The sequence below is a fragment of the Podarcis cretensis genome, assembly GCF_951804945.1.
Source record: "Podarcis cretensis genome assembly, chromosome: 1".
Classification (NCBI taxonomy): domain Eukaryota; kingdom Metazoa; phylum Chordata; class Lepidosauria; order Squamata; family Lacertidae; genus Podarcis; species Podarcis cretensis.
The window spans coordinates 24,852,467-24,866,819 of NC_137170.1; the positions used below are offsets into that span (position 1 = coordinate 24,852,467).

At 45.6% G+C, this 14,353-nt stretch overlaps 1 protein-coding gene and 1 long non-coding RNA gene across 7 annotated transcripts in view; both read left to right on the top strand.

Moving 5' to 3' along the window:
• Positions 1-14,353, top strand: part of FOXN3 (forkhead box N3) — a 193,329-nt gene that overhangs the window by 37,468 nt on the left and 141,508 nt on the right. For 3 of the 6 annotated variants that reach the window (XM_079948859.1, XM_079948864.1, XM_079948865.1), the window contains exon 1: positions 12,006-12,841. The exons of 2 other annotated variants lie outside the window; for them this stretch is intronic. The gene's annotated coding sequence lies outside the window, so the exon portion shown is untranslated. One more of the 6 variants, XM_079948861.1, reaches the window with a different exon arrangement.
• On the top strand, positions 6,980-9,824 carry LOC307224349. The gene is made up of 3 exons (XR_013842476.1): positions 6,980-7,890; positions 8,142-9,564; positions 9,609-9,824. It is a non-coding gene; the product is annotated as an uncharacterized lncRNA (long non-coding RNA).

Sequence of the window (14,353 nt, forward strand, 5' to 3'; positions counted from 1 at the left end):
AAATCAAGTTTCTGAATAGCTACTGGTTGTTTTAAAATTATTTACAGTGGTACCTCTGGATGCGAACGGGATTTGTTCCGGAGCCCTGTTTGCATCCTGAAGCAAATGCAACCCGCTTCTGCGCGTGTCATTTTGAGCGTCTGTGCATGCGCAAGCTGCGAAACCTGGAAGTAACATGTTCCATTACTTCCGGGTCGCTGCGGAGCACAACCCAAAAATGCTCAACCCGAAGGTACTTCAACCCGAGGTATGACTATATTGTGTTTTATTCTGCATTTGAATGTCACTCTGATAACCAGCGGTATTGGGTATAACTAACCAATAAAGCATAAAAGGCTAGCTGCAGAGATTCTTTATGTAATGATGGATGGGGTGGTTGTTGAATTCAACAAACTGCTGAAGCTATCTGTACCAATTAAGGAGTGACCACTTAAGAATTAAAACTGTAGAAAGTATAAGGAAGTGGTATTTTGTGACCTTTATAGCTTAAGGATTTATCTACATGGGAACTATAACTGGGCTAATTCTCCCATTAGTATTAAGATTATAAATTAAACACAAGTTAACCATGGAAAGAGCCTGGTATGAACTTTGTGATCTGGACTAAAGTTCTCAAACTTCATTTAAAAAAACCACAACCTACCGCCACCAATTTATTTTATAACCTGAATACTGCAGAGATATTCCTAGTCTAAGGAAAAAACCCACCTTGTCTGTAGAGTTTTAATCCATTTTAGCGGCACTTTGAAATGTGTGTGTGTGTGTGTGTGTGTGTGTGTGTGTATATATATATATATATATATATATATATATAATTGTCCAGTAGCACCTCTTTTGATTTGCCAGCAGTTCATCAGAAACAATTGATTGGCCAGAGGCACACCTCTTGTTGTTTAGTGGTGTCCAACTCTTCGTGACCCCATGGACTATCAAATGCTCACAAGTTAAATGTACGCGACTTTCGAGTGACTTGTACAGTAGTCATACCTCGGGTTGAATATGCTTCATGTTGAGCGCGTTCAAGTTGCACTCTGCGGCAACCCAGAAGTAATGGAATGTGTTACTTCCGGGTTTTGCCGCTTGCGCATGCGCACTCAAAATGACGTCATGCGCAGAAGCAGCGAAAAGTGACATGTGCGTGCGCAGACATGCTGTTGCTAGTTATGCTTGCTTCTGGATGCGAACGGGGCTCTGGAACGGATCCCGTTTGCATCCCGAGGTACCACTGTACTTGATGCTGAATATTTTGTCAAAAGCTTCATCTTGTTTATCAGTTTACCTGAATCAAATTTGGGGAAATCTCTGCCGCTCACTGGTAGAGCATCTGCTTTGAAAGCAGAAGGTCTCCACTTCATCTCCAGGTAGGGCTGGGAGAGATCCTTGTCTGAAATCCTGGAGAGCCACTGCCAGTCAGTGTAGACACTATTAAGCTAGATGGACCAATGGACTGACTCAATATAAGGCAGCTTCCTATGTTCTTAAATGATGTCCCTCCAGAACGATGTCCCAGATTATTAAAACAAAAATTAAAACAAAAACAAAACACCCCCGTTCTTTATCAGGTTATTGGCTAAATCTGTATGTAGGCAAACTTTTGTGTTTTGACAATAAACTTAAATCATTTTGCTGTGGCTTTGGGTTTTTTTGGGGTTGGGTTTCTTTTTATCTTTTTATCCCTTCCTTTTCCTTCCTTGCCCTTTCCATCCTGCAGCCACTTGTGTGTTTTTTCTCCACCATTCATGAATCAATATATTCTTGATTAGGTCTGTAATGTTTACTGACAGTGAACTAGAAGTATATAATTTTAGGGCAAAGTATACAGGTTTCATTATAAGTTGGGAAGTGCGTGTAACTAGAATAGCAACATCCATCAGAGCAAGTTATTATAAGGAGACTGTTTTATACAAAAACACTTTACAGCGCATTTTGTTACGTGAAAATCATTTTTCTTTTAAAAAAATACACACAAGCTGCAGACGTATAATTTACTCCCTCTGATTGTTGTTGACCTCATGTATACTTGTTAAAAGATTTGCTGTGATGCTCATTTTCTCAGTAAATTCAGATCTCTGTAGATTTTCCTGTATCATGGCTTAAGTGTAAGTGATAACTTGAATGGTCCTTAACGGGAAGCAGTAGGGTGACTATATAACCTTGATTATATACTAATCTGTCCAGAAAGTTATTCAGAAATGAGCTTTCTGTCAGTAAATTAGTCTGCGTCTGGTTTGTATGAGTTTCCTGAATGCCTGGAAATGGATTCTTCAGGTCAATTTACAGATATTTATTATCAGTTTTCACACTACTGGGCATGCTGCAGGAAAAGACATTGGGGAACATCCAAGTGCTTTATACAGGTAAGCAGTATTATGTGTCTCTTGCTGATTATTCCGTTAGGACACAGTGAGCTCCAGAGGGGGAGTAACATTCTTCTCCTCTGCTGATGTCTATGGAGTATGAAAATATATTCTTCCTGCCTGTGGGATTATCTCCCTTTAACAGTGCATGGGATTACCTTTGCAATTGCTTTAACCGTCCTATTCTTCAGATAACAAATGGTTTTATAACTGAAGTTTCACAGTGTGGTAGCCCACCCTGTGATGTTACAGTGAAGGGCTGGTAAAAAATTGTAACACATTGGGTTGTATCCAACACACACATGAGGAACAGGACTTCTTCCTCTTCTCTCCCTCTGCACTCTTAAAATCTGCTCCAGAGGGTCCTCTGCCTTCCTGGAGCAGATTTTCAGGGTTGTGGGTGATGGGGGATTTCAATTGCGGAGGTCTGCTACACTAGTAGTAAAGGTAAAGGGACCCCTGACCGTTAGGTCCAGTCGCAGACGACTCTGGGGTTGCGGCGCTCATCTCGCTCTATAGGCCAAGGGAGCTGGCGTTTGTCCACAGACAGCTTCCGGGTCATGTGGCCAGCATGACTAAGTCGCTTCTGGTGAACCAGAGCAGTGCATGGAAACGCCGTTTACCTTCCTGCCAGAGCAGTACCTATTTCTCTACTTGCACTTGACGTGCTTTCAAACTGCTAGGTGGGCAGGAGCAGGGACCGAACAACAGGAGCTCACCCCGTTGCGGGGATTCGAACCGCCGACCTTCTGATCGGCAAGCCCAAGAGGTTTAGACCACAGCTAGTGGACGATGAACCATTTTCTTCTTGGCTTTTGGCACAGCAGCAAGGAAGCGAATGGCTGGTCTCTAATGCGTTGAAGAAGAAGAAATGTACTGCTTGCTTTCCATAAGGCAAGGGAAGCAGTGACAAAGCAACATGTTTGCTATTATATACACATACCAGTTTAAAACACAGCGAGGTCTCCCCCACTCCATTTCAGGTCACACGTTGCTGTATGCATGGTGTGCTTCCACGCTGGCTGCTGTTGGTCCACACCAGTGGGTGGACAGGGGTGGGGGGTGGACAAAGGATGTCTTCCCAGTACCACTTGTCTGGTTCGTTTTCTGCTACTGATCTCAACTCGGATTGAAGCCGGCTTGGGGGGAAGTGCATCAAACCACAGTATTTCACAAGAAATTGCAGGGTAGCTCTGCATCCTGGGTAATGTTGTGTGTATAAGAATTGGGGGGGAAACAGCAGTAGGACCGCACTGGAGCCAGAGTAAACAGTAATGTGTACACAGCCTTAATTTCCGTCCCTAAAGGAGGAGTAGGAAGCTCTGACCCTCTAGATGCTCTTAGGCTCCGTCTCTAGGTATGCAGCTCTACATTATGAAGTTATAGTTTAATTGTAATGATTTCACTGAAAGAATCCTAGGGATGGGGAGTGGGGGGGAAAATTAGTCTCCTGGGGGAAAAGCAACATGTATTAAACCCATTTAAGTTTATAGTGTGAATTTGCTCTCCAACTGTGCAATGAATCCAGGTAAAGTCTTATGGGGGTTCTGCAGGTTTCATCTTAGCCGAGATTCTTTGCTGAGGTGGAGACAAAACACCAGCCTTGTCAATTTCATTTCGCTTGTCAACCTGCTGCCAAGGTAACCTGGATAATGTCTGGAGAAGCCATTTGTCACTTTCTTTACTTCATAGCGCTGCAAGTGCACATGCACTTCAAAACCAGTAGGTGCTTGTGGCAGTCATGCTGATTGTGCTATGCAAGCGAATAATTGCATTTTCCTTGCAAAAGTATTATTACATTTGTGCAAGGGAAATGTGACATCTGAAACACCTGCACTGCAGCAGTATGAGAACATAGCTAGGTAACTCACAGCAAGAACCAAAGAAGAAGAAGAAGAAGAAGCTATAATGGCATGTTTATTGCACAGAATCTACCCTCCAACATTCCTCAGATGAAAACAGGGACATTTATCAATCTCCCCGACCCCCAGTTTTTTACACCCCTCACAGAGCATTTTCTATCAGAAGGACAAGTGCCATCACCACTCCATCAAAAGGACAAAGCACACACACCCTCCACCGTCCTGAGAAAGACCCCTAATCCCGATTTTATCTTATATTTTTGGTAGATTTACAAAAAGTAAAACACACGCCAATAATTTTTTTTGAGAAAGTAGCAAGATTAGACACAGACGCACAAAGCATTTAAAAAACAAACAAACAGATCAAAACTCCTTACACTCTGTTCTGCTCCCCCTTTCTTCCTGCCCAGGGCAGCCCTGCCCTCTGCCGCACCTCAGAGTGGCGCATCACCCAGAGCTGGTAGAGGCAGCCTCTTCCCATTCTTGCCTGCTCTCCAGCAGCTGCTAAGAGCTGCCCAAGGGAGGAGGCCACAGAGAGGCAACGGGATGCTCCCTCAGAGTCATCCCTGCCACCACCGCTGCTCAGGACAAGTGCTGGATTTCATAGTTTTGGGACTTTCCCTGGAAAATAGGGATATTTGGAGGGTATGGAATCGGACTGCCTGGAAAAGCCTAGGCTGCTCTTGCTTTATTTTCGGATTCCTGCTTTCCACCCACTGACCCATTTCGGGAAATTGGGAGTAAGGAAGGGAGGGTGTGAGTACTGATGTACTTTCTGTAATGCAATTGTTTGGTTTGGATTGGATTTTGGATTTGATATCCCGCTTTATCACTACTCAAAGCAGCTCACAATCTCCTTTCCCTTCCTCCCCCACAACAAACACTCTGTGAGGTGTGTGAGGCTGAGACTTCAAAGAAGAGTGGCTGGGGAAACCCAGCCAGGTGGGTGGGGTATAAATAATAAATTATTATTATTATATAAGTGTGACTAGCCCAAGGTCACCCAGCAGCTGCATGTGGAGGAGCAGGGAATCAAACCCGGTTCACCAGATTACGAGTCCACCGCTCTTAACCACTACACCACACTGTGTATATTAGCCAATGCAGGCTTTACGATCAAATTATCCTTGGTATTATGTCCTGCATTTACAACAACTGACACGAGTGTCATTGTGTGAAAGCACCCTTAGGGTAGATTAGACATGTCCCTGAGTGAAGAGCATGTGTCTTTTAGAAAGCGTTTGTACTGTATATATGTCTATGTGCCTGTAGACTGCCTGATATTTAAGAGGGAAAGGGCTGGCAACGGGGGCAGGAAACTTGGAATGTAATTGCCTCATCCAATCAAACCTGGGTGTGATTCTAAGTAGTAATTTAATCACCACTTGCAACAATTAAGATTGTAGTCCTATACACAATGACCTGGGCAGGCTAGCCTACTAAATAAACATGCATAGCATTGCACTATAACAACTACAAAGTTGGTCAGACTGATTTTATAGCGTCATCCTTCATAACTCTTCCTTTTGTGTTCTAATTTAGGTTATAGAGAACTCTCCATGGATCTCCTTAGAATCAAATGGCTGTTTTCCCCTTTAAGATCAAATGGCACAGAACTGGTTCTTGGATAAATAAGACCATTCCAGTTTCCCCTCTCCTAGCTATGTATTTAAAAGTGTGTGTATGTACTCCCTCCCACCCCTCCTCCGCCCATCATGCCCCAGAAGAGCCGCTGTTTATTGCCACTGAAAACAGTGGTCATTAAACTGACCTACATGTTTTTTGAGACACTTGACTTTTGACATCAGTGGCAAATAGAGGGACGTCTCCTCTTCTGTTGATTTACCTACTTATCTCTCTCTGAAAGGGCTCTCGGAGCTCTTTCGAGTGTATACATTTCTGTGGGTGGGGTTAGCATTTGGTAACTTGGGTTGCAGTCTTAAAAACAACAAAATGGCCATGAGATAAGGGGTATTTGACTTAAGAATTCAAGGTCCAGCTTTAGCTTTAGATAAACAGACATGCTTGTAGGGCAAGCAAGGATAAAAGAACAATGGTATTTTGCTTTTTGAGGGCCATTGTTTTATTTATTAATTCCTGTTGCTAGTAGGAAGTAAGATTGGCAGAATCGCAGGGGGCTGCCTTGGGCAGTGTGGGAATCTGCTGTACATTATCCAGGACAAAGTTTCAGCCACTGTTCTGGAGTTATAAGATACAGGGATACAATAATAAAGCTATGTCGTTCATAGGCTCCTGCCTATCAGAATGCTGCTATTACTCCATTAGCAAAGGGTATTTTATTTTTCTCTGTGGCCTACTAAAATCCGGATCTGTTGTCCAGATCTTTAATTAGAAGATATTCAAAAGGGAAAAGGGTTTTGTTTCAGTTATTGAGATTTATTATGAACATGTGAGTGGTTAATGAGGTTTTAGAATTGTTTTTAGCAACTGCGGGGGGGGGGGGGGCTAGAATACCGTTTTCTGATAAAACATCCTTCAACGTGAAATATCAGTTCTGCATGTATGTATGCGACAGGTAGGAATGCAAGGAAGATACGTGCTCTATTTTACTTTGGTTTGTACTGTTGTATGTCCATGGAGATTTATACCCATCTGAGCAAAAGCATGTACAGAGTAGCATACGGTCTGAAGAAGCATGTAGTGTGTGAGGACATGCAATAGTTTTCATTAGTGGTGTTTGCTTTTTCTGGCATTAAATATATGGGCACATTTCAAAACTTAAATAGTGAAGTCCAGTCGCAGACAACTCTGGGGTTGCGGCGCTCATCTTGCTTTACAGGCCGAGAGAGCCGGCGTTTGTTTTTCTGGGTCATGTGGCCAGCATGACTAAGCCGCTTCTGGCACAAAGGAACACTGACACCAGAGTAGCACACAGAAACGCTGTTTACCTTCCCGCCGGAGCAGTACCTATTTATCTACTTGCACTTTTTGGCGTGCTTTCAAACTGCTTAGTTGGCAGGAGCTGGGACTGAACAACGGGAGCTCACCCCGTCACATACCTCTCATTAAAATAAATAGGAACTTACAATCTCAACCATGAGTACTCAGAAGTCCCACTGAATTAAATGGGGCTTACTCCCAGGTAAACAGGCTTAGTTAGGATTGCAGCCTGATTTTAGGCATTTTGCTCAAAAGCTAGTCCCACTATGTTCTATTTGAATTTACTCCAAGTAAATTATGTATGGAATTAAATTACATTACAGTCAAAAGTGCTTTATCATTGGCTAGATCCTGCCCATACTGAACAAACTCTTTCCATAAAATTCAACGAGGGCTGTGCTCACACTCTCATTTGCTGTGCACTCATTGCATTAACAGCGCCGGGTTTAATCCATGTTTACACAAGGTTATCCAAAATGCATATATATCCTGTACTTTGCTATGCAGTGCTACTTTTTCAATCTGTTGATTCTCAATCCAGCTTCTTACGCACAGCAGTCCTTAAGCTGTTCCTAATTTGTCTCTATCCCAAGTGTGGAACACCTTTGCATAAGGTAAAGATGCCCCTGTTTGGTCAACTTGCCCTGGTGTGTACACAAACAGAAATGAATCTGATACTAATGAAGCAGTGCTGATGTGAACAATTGTGAAATGCACCCTGAAAAAAAACAAAACTGTGCTCTAAAACACCCTAAGATGCCTATACAGTGGTACCTTGGGTTACAGACACTTCAGGTTACAGACGCTTCAGGTTACAGACTCCGCTAACCCAGAAATAGTGCTTCAGGTTAAGAACTTTGCTTCAGGACGAGAACAGAAATCGCATGGCGGCGGCGCAGCAGCAGCAGGAGGCCCCATTAGCTAAAGTGGTGCTTCAGGTTAAGAACAGTTTCAGGTTAAGAACGGACCACCAAAACGAATTAAGTACTTAGCCCGAGGTACCACTGTATGTGAATAAAAGGCCTTGGTTTCTTATGGCCTTAGACCAGAGACACTTGGTAGATCCCACCCAAATTCAGGCCTGAATGCCAAGGGCACGACATCATCATCATGTCACTTTTCTTACAAGGGAAGCTCAAAGCAATTTACATTAAAACCAGTTAAAAATTACAACTAAATCCTAAAAACGCAGCATTCAAATGAAAGACTAAAAATGCAGTTAAACAAAAAGGCAAGGTAAGTCCTGCAGCACTGAAAGAGGCATTCAAATTTAGGACTCATAATTGAAACATTAGTTTTGTAGCGCAAGTTTGGGGAAATCTGGGCTAGTCAAATGCATGATGAATTCATCCTGATTGCTTTAGCCTCTGAATGGAAAGAAATGTTAATGCGCAGATTAGGCTGTTAGATCCTTTTCTGGATCAGCAGTTGACTCAAGGAGGGGAGAGTCTGGGAGAGATGGGAAAAGGCTTGCTTGATTAAAATGCGCATGGGAGGTAAGATGGAGGAAGATCTCAACCTCACCTTAGATGGCTTGGATGATGATTCTGAACAGCCATGGAAAGGCTGCTGAGAAAAATACTTCCATAAAAAACCCAGAGCCTAAGTGCCTGCTGTTTTTATGCTCATAGACTGATCCTGCAGCTTGTTGCGGAACCCAATTGTTGTAGAATTGCAACACTTTAAGATATTGCACAAGTCATAATTGAGCAGGCACGGAATACTGTGGGAGGCGAAAAGGGATAAGAAGTGCCTACACAACTTGTAATCCTTTCTATCCATGTCAACAAGGAAGGCCAGGGCTGAAACTGACAAATAGCTGTAGCCCCATGGAGCATGCCACAAACTTGTTAAACAGACGACATCCTCAGGCTGGGGCTTGGCTCACTCCACAGTAAGGCAACTTGCCAGGTGACCCGTGCCCAATTTCAGGATACTTATTAAAGGGCAGCAAATTGCCAACCTGTACACTAATACCAATTTGAGGCTTCCTGTGCTTATGTAACTAAACCCACAGCAGCAATGCACGAGAGAGTAGTGGCAGAACCTACAAAGTAAGTAACCCCAAGTATGCACAAGTTAAGGAAAAAAAGTCGGGGGGGGGGGACCCCAGTAAACAGCCTGACAGTAACTCTGTGGCACAAAAGACAGAGAGAAGGGCATGGGGAGAGAGGAACCTGATAATTGAGTGGGAAGGGAGAATAGAATGGAGTGGCCGGAACAAAGTTAGAGTTATGTCTTTGTCCCTAAAAAGGGGGGAAAGAGCTATTTCATTGTACGTACCCAGGGACAGAAGACAGCTGTATCATCAGTGGAGAAATCCAAGATGTTAATGTAACTGGGAATGATCACAGCTGTCCACCCCACCTTCCAAAACCGAAAAAAGTGAGAAACCTAAAGGGAGAAACCTCCAAATGGTGTCATGTGGACAACATGCTCTGTAGGTACAGAAAGCTGAGTGCTGGGCGGGGAGGAAGGGACCAGGCAGAGCAGGCATGGGGTGGAATGGAGTTGTTAGAATCCTAACAGAAGCATCCCACACTGGAACATTTCATTGCAAGGTCATACTTGTTTTGTCTGTTGTTTTTCCTACCATGGTGGGCATTGCTTAAATTTTCTGCTTCCGATGCTGATATATCTTGGACCATCTCTGCTTAATTAGTTGTGCTTGCCGCGTCAGATGTTCTAACCTTCAATACATACACAGATACAGTGGTAAAGGTAAAAGGTAAAGGTACCCCTGCCCGTACGGGCCAGTCTTGACAGACTCTGGGGTTGTGCGCCCATCTCACTTAAGAGGCCAGGGGCCAGCGCTGTCTGGAGACACTTCCGGGTCACGTGGGCAGCGTGACATCGCTGCTCTGGCGAGCCAGAGCCGCACACGGAAACGCCGTTTACCTTCCCGCTGGTAAGCGGTCCCTATTTATCTACTTGCACCCGGAGGTGCTTTCGAACTGCTAGGTTGGCAGGCGCTGGGACCGAGCAGCGGGAGCGCACCCCGCCGCAGGGATTCGAACCGCCGACCTTTCAATCGGCAAGTCCTAGGCGCTGAGGCTTTAACCCACAGCGCCACCTGCGTCCCTGCGATACAGTGGTATCTCGAGTTAAATACTTAATTCGTTCCAGAGGTCTGTTCTTAACCTGAAACTGTTCTTAACCTGAAGCACCACTTTAGCTAATGGGGCCTCTTGCTGCCGCTGCGCCGCCAGAGCATGATTTCTGTTCTCATCCTGAAGCAAAGTTCTTAACCTGAAACACTATTTCTGGGTTAGCGGAGTCTGTAACCTGAAGCGTATGTAACCCGAGGTACCACTGTATACAGTACAGTGGTACCTCTGGTTGCGAATGGGGTCCATACCGGAGGCCCGTTCGTAACATGAAAAGAACGCAGCCCGCGTCTGCACATGCGTGGGTCATGATTCGCCACTTCTGCACATGCGTGACGTTATTTTGCGCATCTGCGCATGCGCGAGCTGCGAAACCTGGAAGTAACCCTTTCCGGTACTTCTGGGTCCCTGCAGAACGCAACCTGAAAAAACATATCATGAAGCAAACGTAACATGAGGTATGACTGTATCTGGTTCCTATATGTGCTTACTTGGGAGCAAAGCTCACTGAACTCGGTGAGAACTTCATTGGGCGTAAACATGCCCAGGATGGAGTATTTTGCTAAAATTTCAGCACTGGTGTGTGTGTGGTGTGTCCTTTGTTCTCCTCCATGGTGTATGGTCATTTTGGGGAGTTTCAGCTTTCCTGATTCATTTACATTGTGGCAAACAGGTACTTTTATAGTCCATAAAATACATTTTTTTCGAGGATGGAAATTAATCCTTGGGTTGAGGAGTGAAATAGCCTTAAAGAATCACAACTGTTTCTGCTGCATTCTTTAGCTGGTCTTTTAAAGTGAGTGTTTGAGGAGACAATATATAAATAAAAGAGACTGCGAGCCTATCCACGTCTACTTGGAAGTACATCCAATGGAGCTTACTCCTGGGAAAGTGGATTGCAGCCTGAAACACTTGAAGATTAACTGTTTACTGCGAGTTGGCAACAGAACGCTTACAGACAGTATCTCTTTGCATTTCAGGCCTTTCCCCCCTTCTGTTTACAGCTCTCTCACTTGCTTATAAATACATAAAATCTGCCATCTGAGAACCCTTCATACATCTGATGAAGACACTATCCCATGTAGGCTTCTGCACAATGACATTGCAATCTCCACAAGTTTACTCAGAAGCCAATCTCCCAGTTTTCAGTGTGGCTTACTCAGTGGGGCTACCAGTCAAGATGTCTCTACACTTGTGAGTCGGAGGGGGCTGTTGCAGGTTTCCCAAAGCAGTGTTTCCCAACCTTGTGCCTCCAGCTGTTTTTGGACTACAATTCCCATCATCCCTTGCCACTGGTCTTGCTAGTCAGGGATGATGGGAGTTGTAGTTCAAAAACAGCTGGAGGCACAAGGTTGGGAAACACTGTCCCAAAGGGCATCCTCTGGCGGGCTGCTGTGGGACTAAAGTAGATAGGCCTTTGGGCTGCTCCAGCACCGCTCCTCTTAATGTGACCCAAGAGAGACACAAACACACTCTCTTCTCTGTGGTCTTCTCCCCAAGTTGAAGCCGACTTTGAAACTTGCTGCCGGCTGTCTTTTTGCTGAAGGGTTTCGAAATACAAAGCTATTGACCGGTTTCCTGTTCCGAGAGGGGTGAAGCTCACGCGTGTGTGCGCGCGTACACACAAACCACACACCCAGGCGCGCGCTCTCTCGCTCTCGCTCTCCTTTCCCTGAAGTGACTTTCAAGCTCATCCCCATACCACGTAGGCTGGTGGGAAGCAGGGTGGAGGGGAAACGGAAAAGCCAGTCGGAAGAAGCGAAGGAGGTGGCTTCGTGCAACGTTTCGGACTCTCCAAGTGGTGGAGAGGAGAGCCGGGGGAAGCAGGCCAAAAGAGGCGGCGGCGGCGGCGGCGGCAGGCAGGCAGAAGCAGCCTGAGAATTTCCTGTGAGGGGATCACAGGCCTCAGTCGGGGCAGGCGAGGAGGAGGAGGAGGAGGAGGAGGAGCAGGGCATGGAGCGCCCTTTGCTTTGGCGACCTCCGCCGAGGGCTGCGTGCGCCCCCGAGCTGGGCGCGCCGCGGCGCTTCCTTTCCTTGCGTTTCTCTTGCAGCGCAATTGCGCTCGCGGCGCACTAAAGGCGAGGGACCTTCCTCTCTCTTCCTCTTCCCCCGGTCCTAGCCCAGCCCTCTCCTCCTTCCCGCTGTGGCGGCTAGTCTCGGCTGGCCCTGCCCACGTTTCTCTCTCTGTCTCTGTCTCTCTCTCTCTCCCCGCTCCCTCCCACCCGTGGTCATGTGTTGCCTTTTTTTGTTGTTTGCAGTGGAAACAATTTGGCGTTCTTCGGCTCGCTCTGACCCAAACCGCTACTCCAACCGGGAGTAGTGTAGACAGGCGGGCAGACAGAAAGGCAGGCAGGGAGGGGGGAGAGGTAGGTTAGGGGGGTGGGTAGGTAGGTAGGAGGGCGAAGCGAAGAATTGCAGCAGGGTCCCATGCTCCCCCCTCCCCACGGCTCCTGTCTCCCCTTCTCTCTCTCTCGCTCCCCCACTCGCTCCCTTCGGCCACATTGTTGGCTCCAGGCTGGGGGAGGAAGCGATGCCTCGCTCAGTCGGATGAAAAGTTTGCATAATGACCATGGAAAAGGCAGCAGTAAAAATCTAGAGCTCTTCCAAGCCCCAGGTAAGTTTGGGGATTGATCTATATTTTTTATTATTTTATATAAAAAAAATGGTGCGTGCTTGCTGCTGCTGCTTGTTTTTTTGTGTGTGTCTTGCTCTGTGTGTGGATTTTTGTTTTTTGAAAATTCATGGTTCCCTTGTTGGGAAGATTGCGTAAGATTCTCTGCAATGAAATCGGCAAGAAGAAGAAGCCGGAGTGGGTTGAGGGGGGGGGGGGTGGGGAGAAGGGAGAGACACGCACGCAGGAGAAGGTGGGTCAGCCCCACAAGAAGGCAGCCAGTTAGTTCGGGAGGTCTGAAAAAGCAACGTGCTGGTCGTCTTAATTTCGACTCCCCCTCCACCCCGAAACTCCCGTGTGTGTTGGGCGAAGGAAAGCAGGAAGCGGATCGAGCTGAGAGTTGCAGCCACAACCCGAATATGTAATGTTGCTGCTGGAGCTGCCTGATTTCCGAAGACTGTTGGCGAATAGAGTTGGCATTGTATGGAAAGTTAGGAAGGGAGGGGGAAAATTGTGCCCAGTCGAGGAATGCTCCAACCTTTAAAAGCATTTGTGTGCTATTTTTGCCCATTGGCTTGACAGTGGTTTATCCCTCTGTAGTGCATTTATTACCCAACTCTTTTTTAAGGCGGGGGTGGGGAGTGTTGTTCTTTATTTATCTTGTTTTAAAATCCTCTCGTTATTCTCCAGTGGAGGAAGCCAGTCTTCATATTTTTCTTTTAATTTTTCTCATATATATTTTAAAAAGTCCATTTAGTTCCTGAAGTTAGTTTGTAAGTTTGTTTTGAGGAATTTTTTTTTGCATTTATTATGGTGTAATGGGGGGCAGTACGGGGTTTATGACATCTGAGCAGCATTGAAGGTATGTTTGCTGCAAATGGCACTTTATAGGAGCAGTTTTGCAGTCTCCTAGCAACGCCATTGATTGATTCGAATCCTGGCCAATCCGCGAGCTCTTTCTCCCCTTCAAATGTTTTTGACAAGTACTGTACAGTAGGGAGTGTAGCAAAGTGCAGCGAGAAAAACTGTCCCTGGCTGGTTGTCCTTTTAGTCCCTTCAAAGTGACGACCCCGTTGTATGTTTTTAAAAGATACACATCTGTTTGAGCCTGGCCTGTAATGTATATATCAGTCCCGAGAAGCACTAATAGTGATCTGGCTTGATTCCCGTACTCCCCGCTTCTTGTCTGATTCTGCCATGTCAGTTTTACAGCCGAGAATGCAAGAGATATTGTGCCTTTCTTCTACAACAATGAAGTTTGCTTTTAGACTTGCCCCTAAGCACTGCAGCTGTGGACATATCTGATGGAGCTACTTAACTGGCAGCAGATTAAAAAATGTTTGCTTAACTGCAGCACCTCCTCTGATTCGTGTGAAGTATGAAGTGCAGGAGAGAAGAGGCTGAGAGCTGGAGTCTGACGGTGGAAAGATTGGCCGGGGTTGGGAAACATCTTTTTTTTTAATGTGTTTCTGAGTCCCCCTCCACACACTCTTAAATCCAGGGCTAGGATTTCTG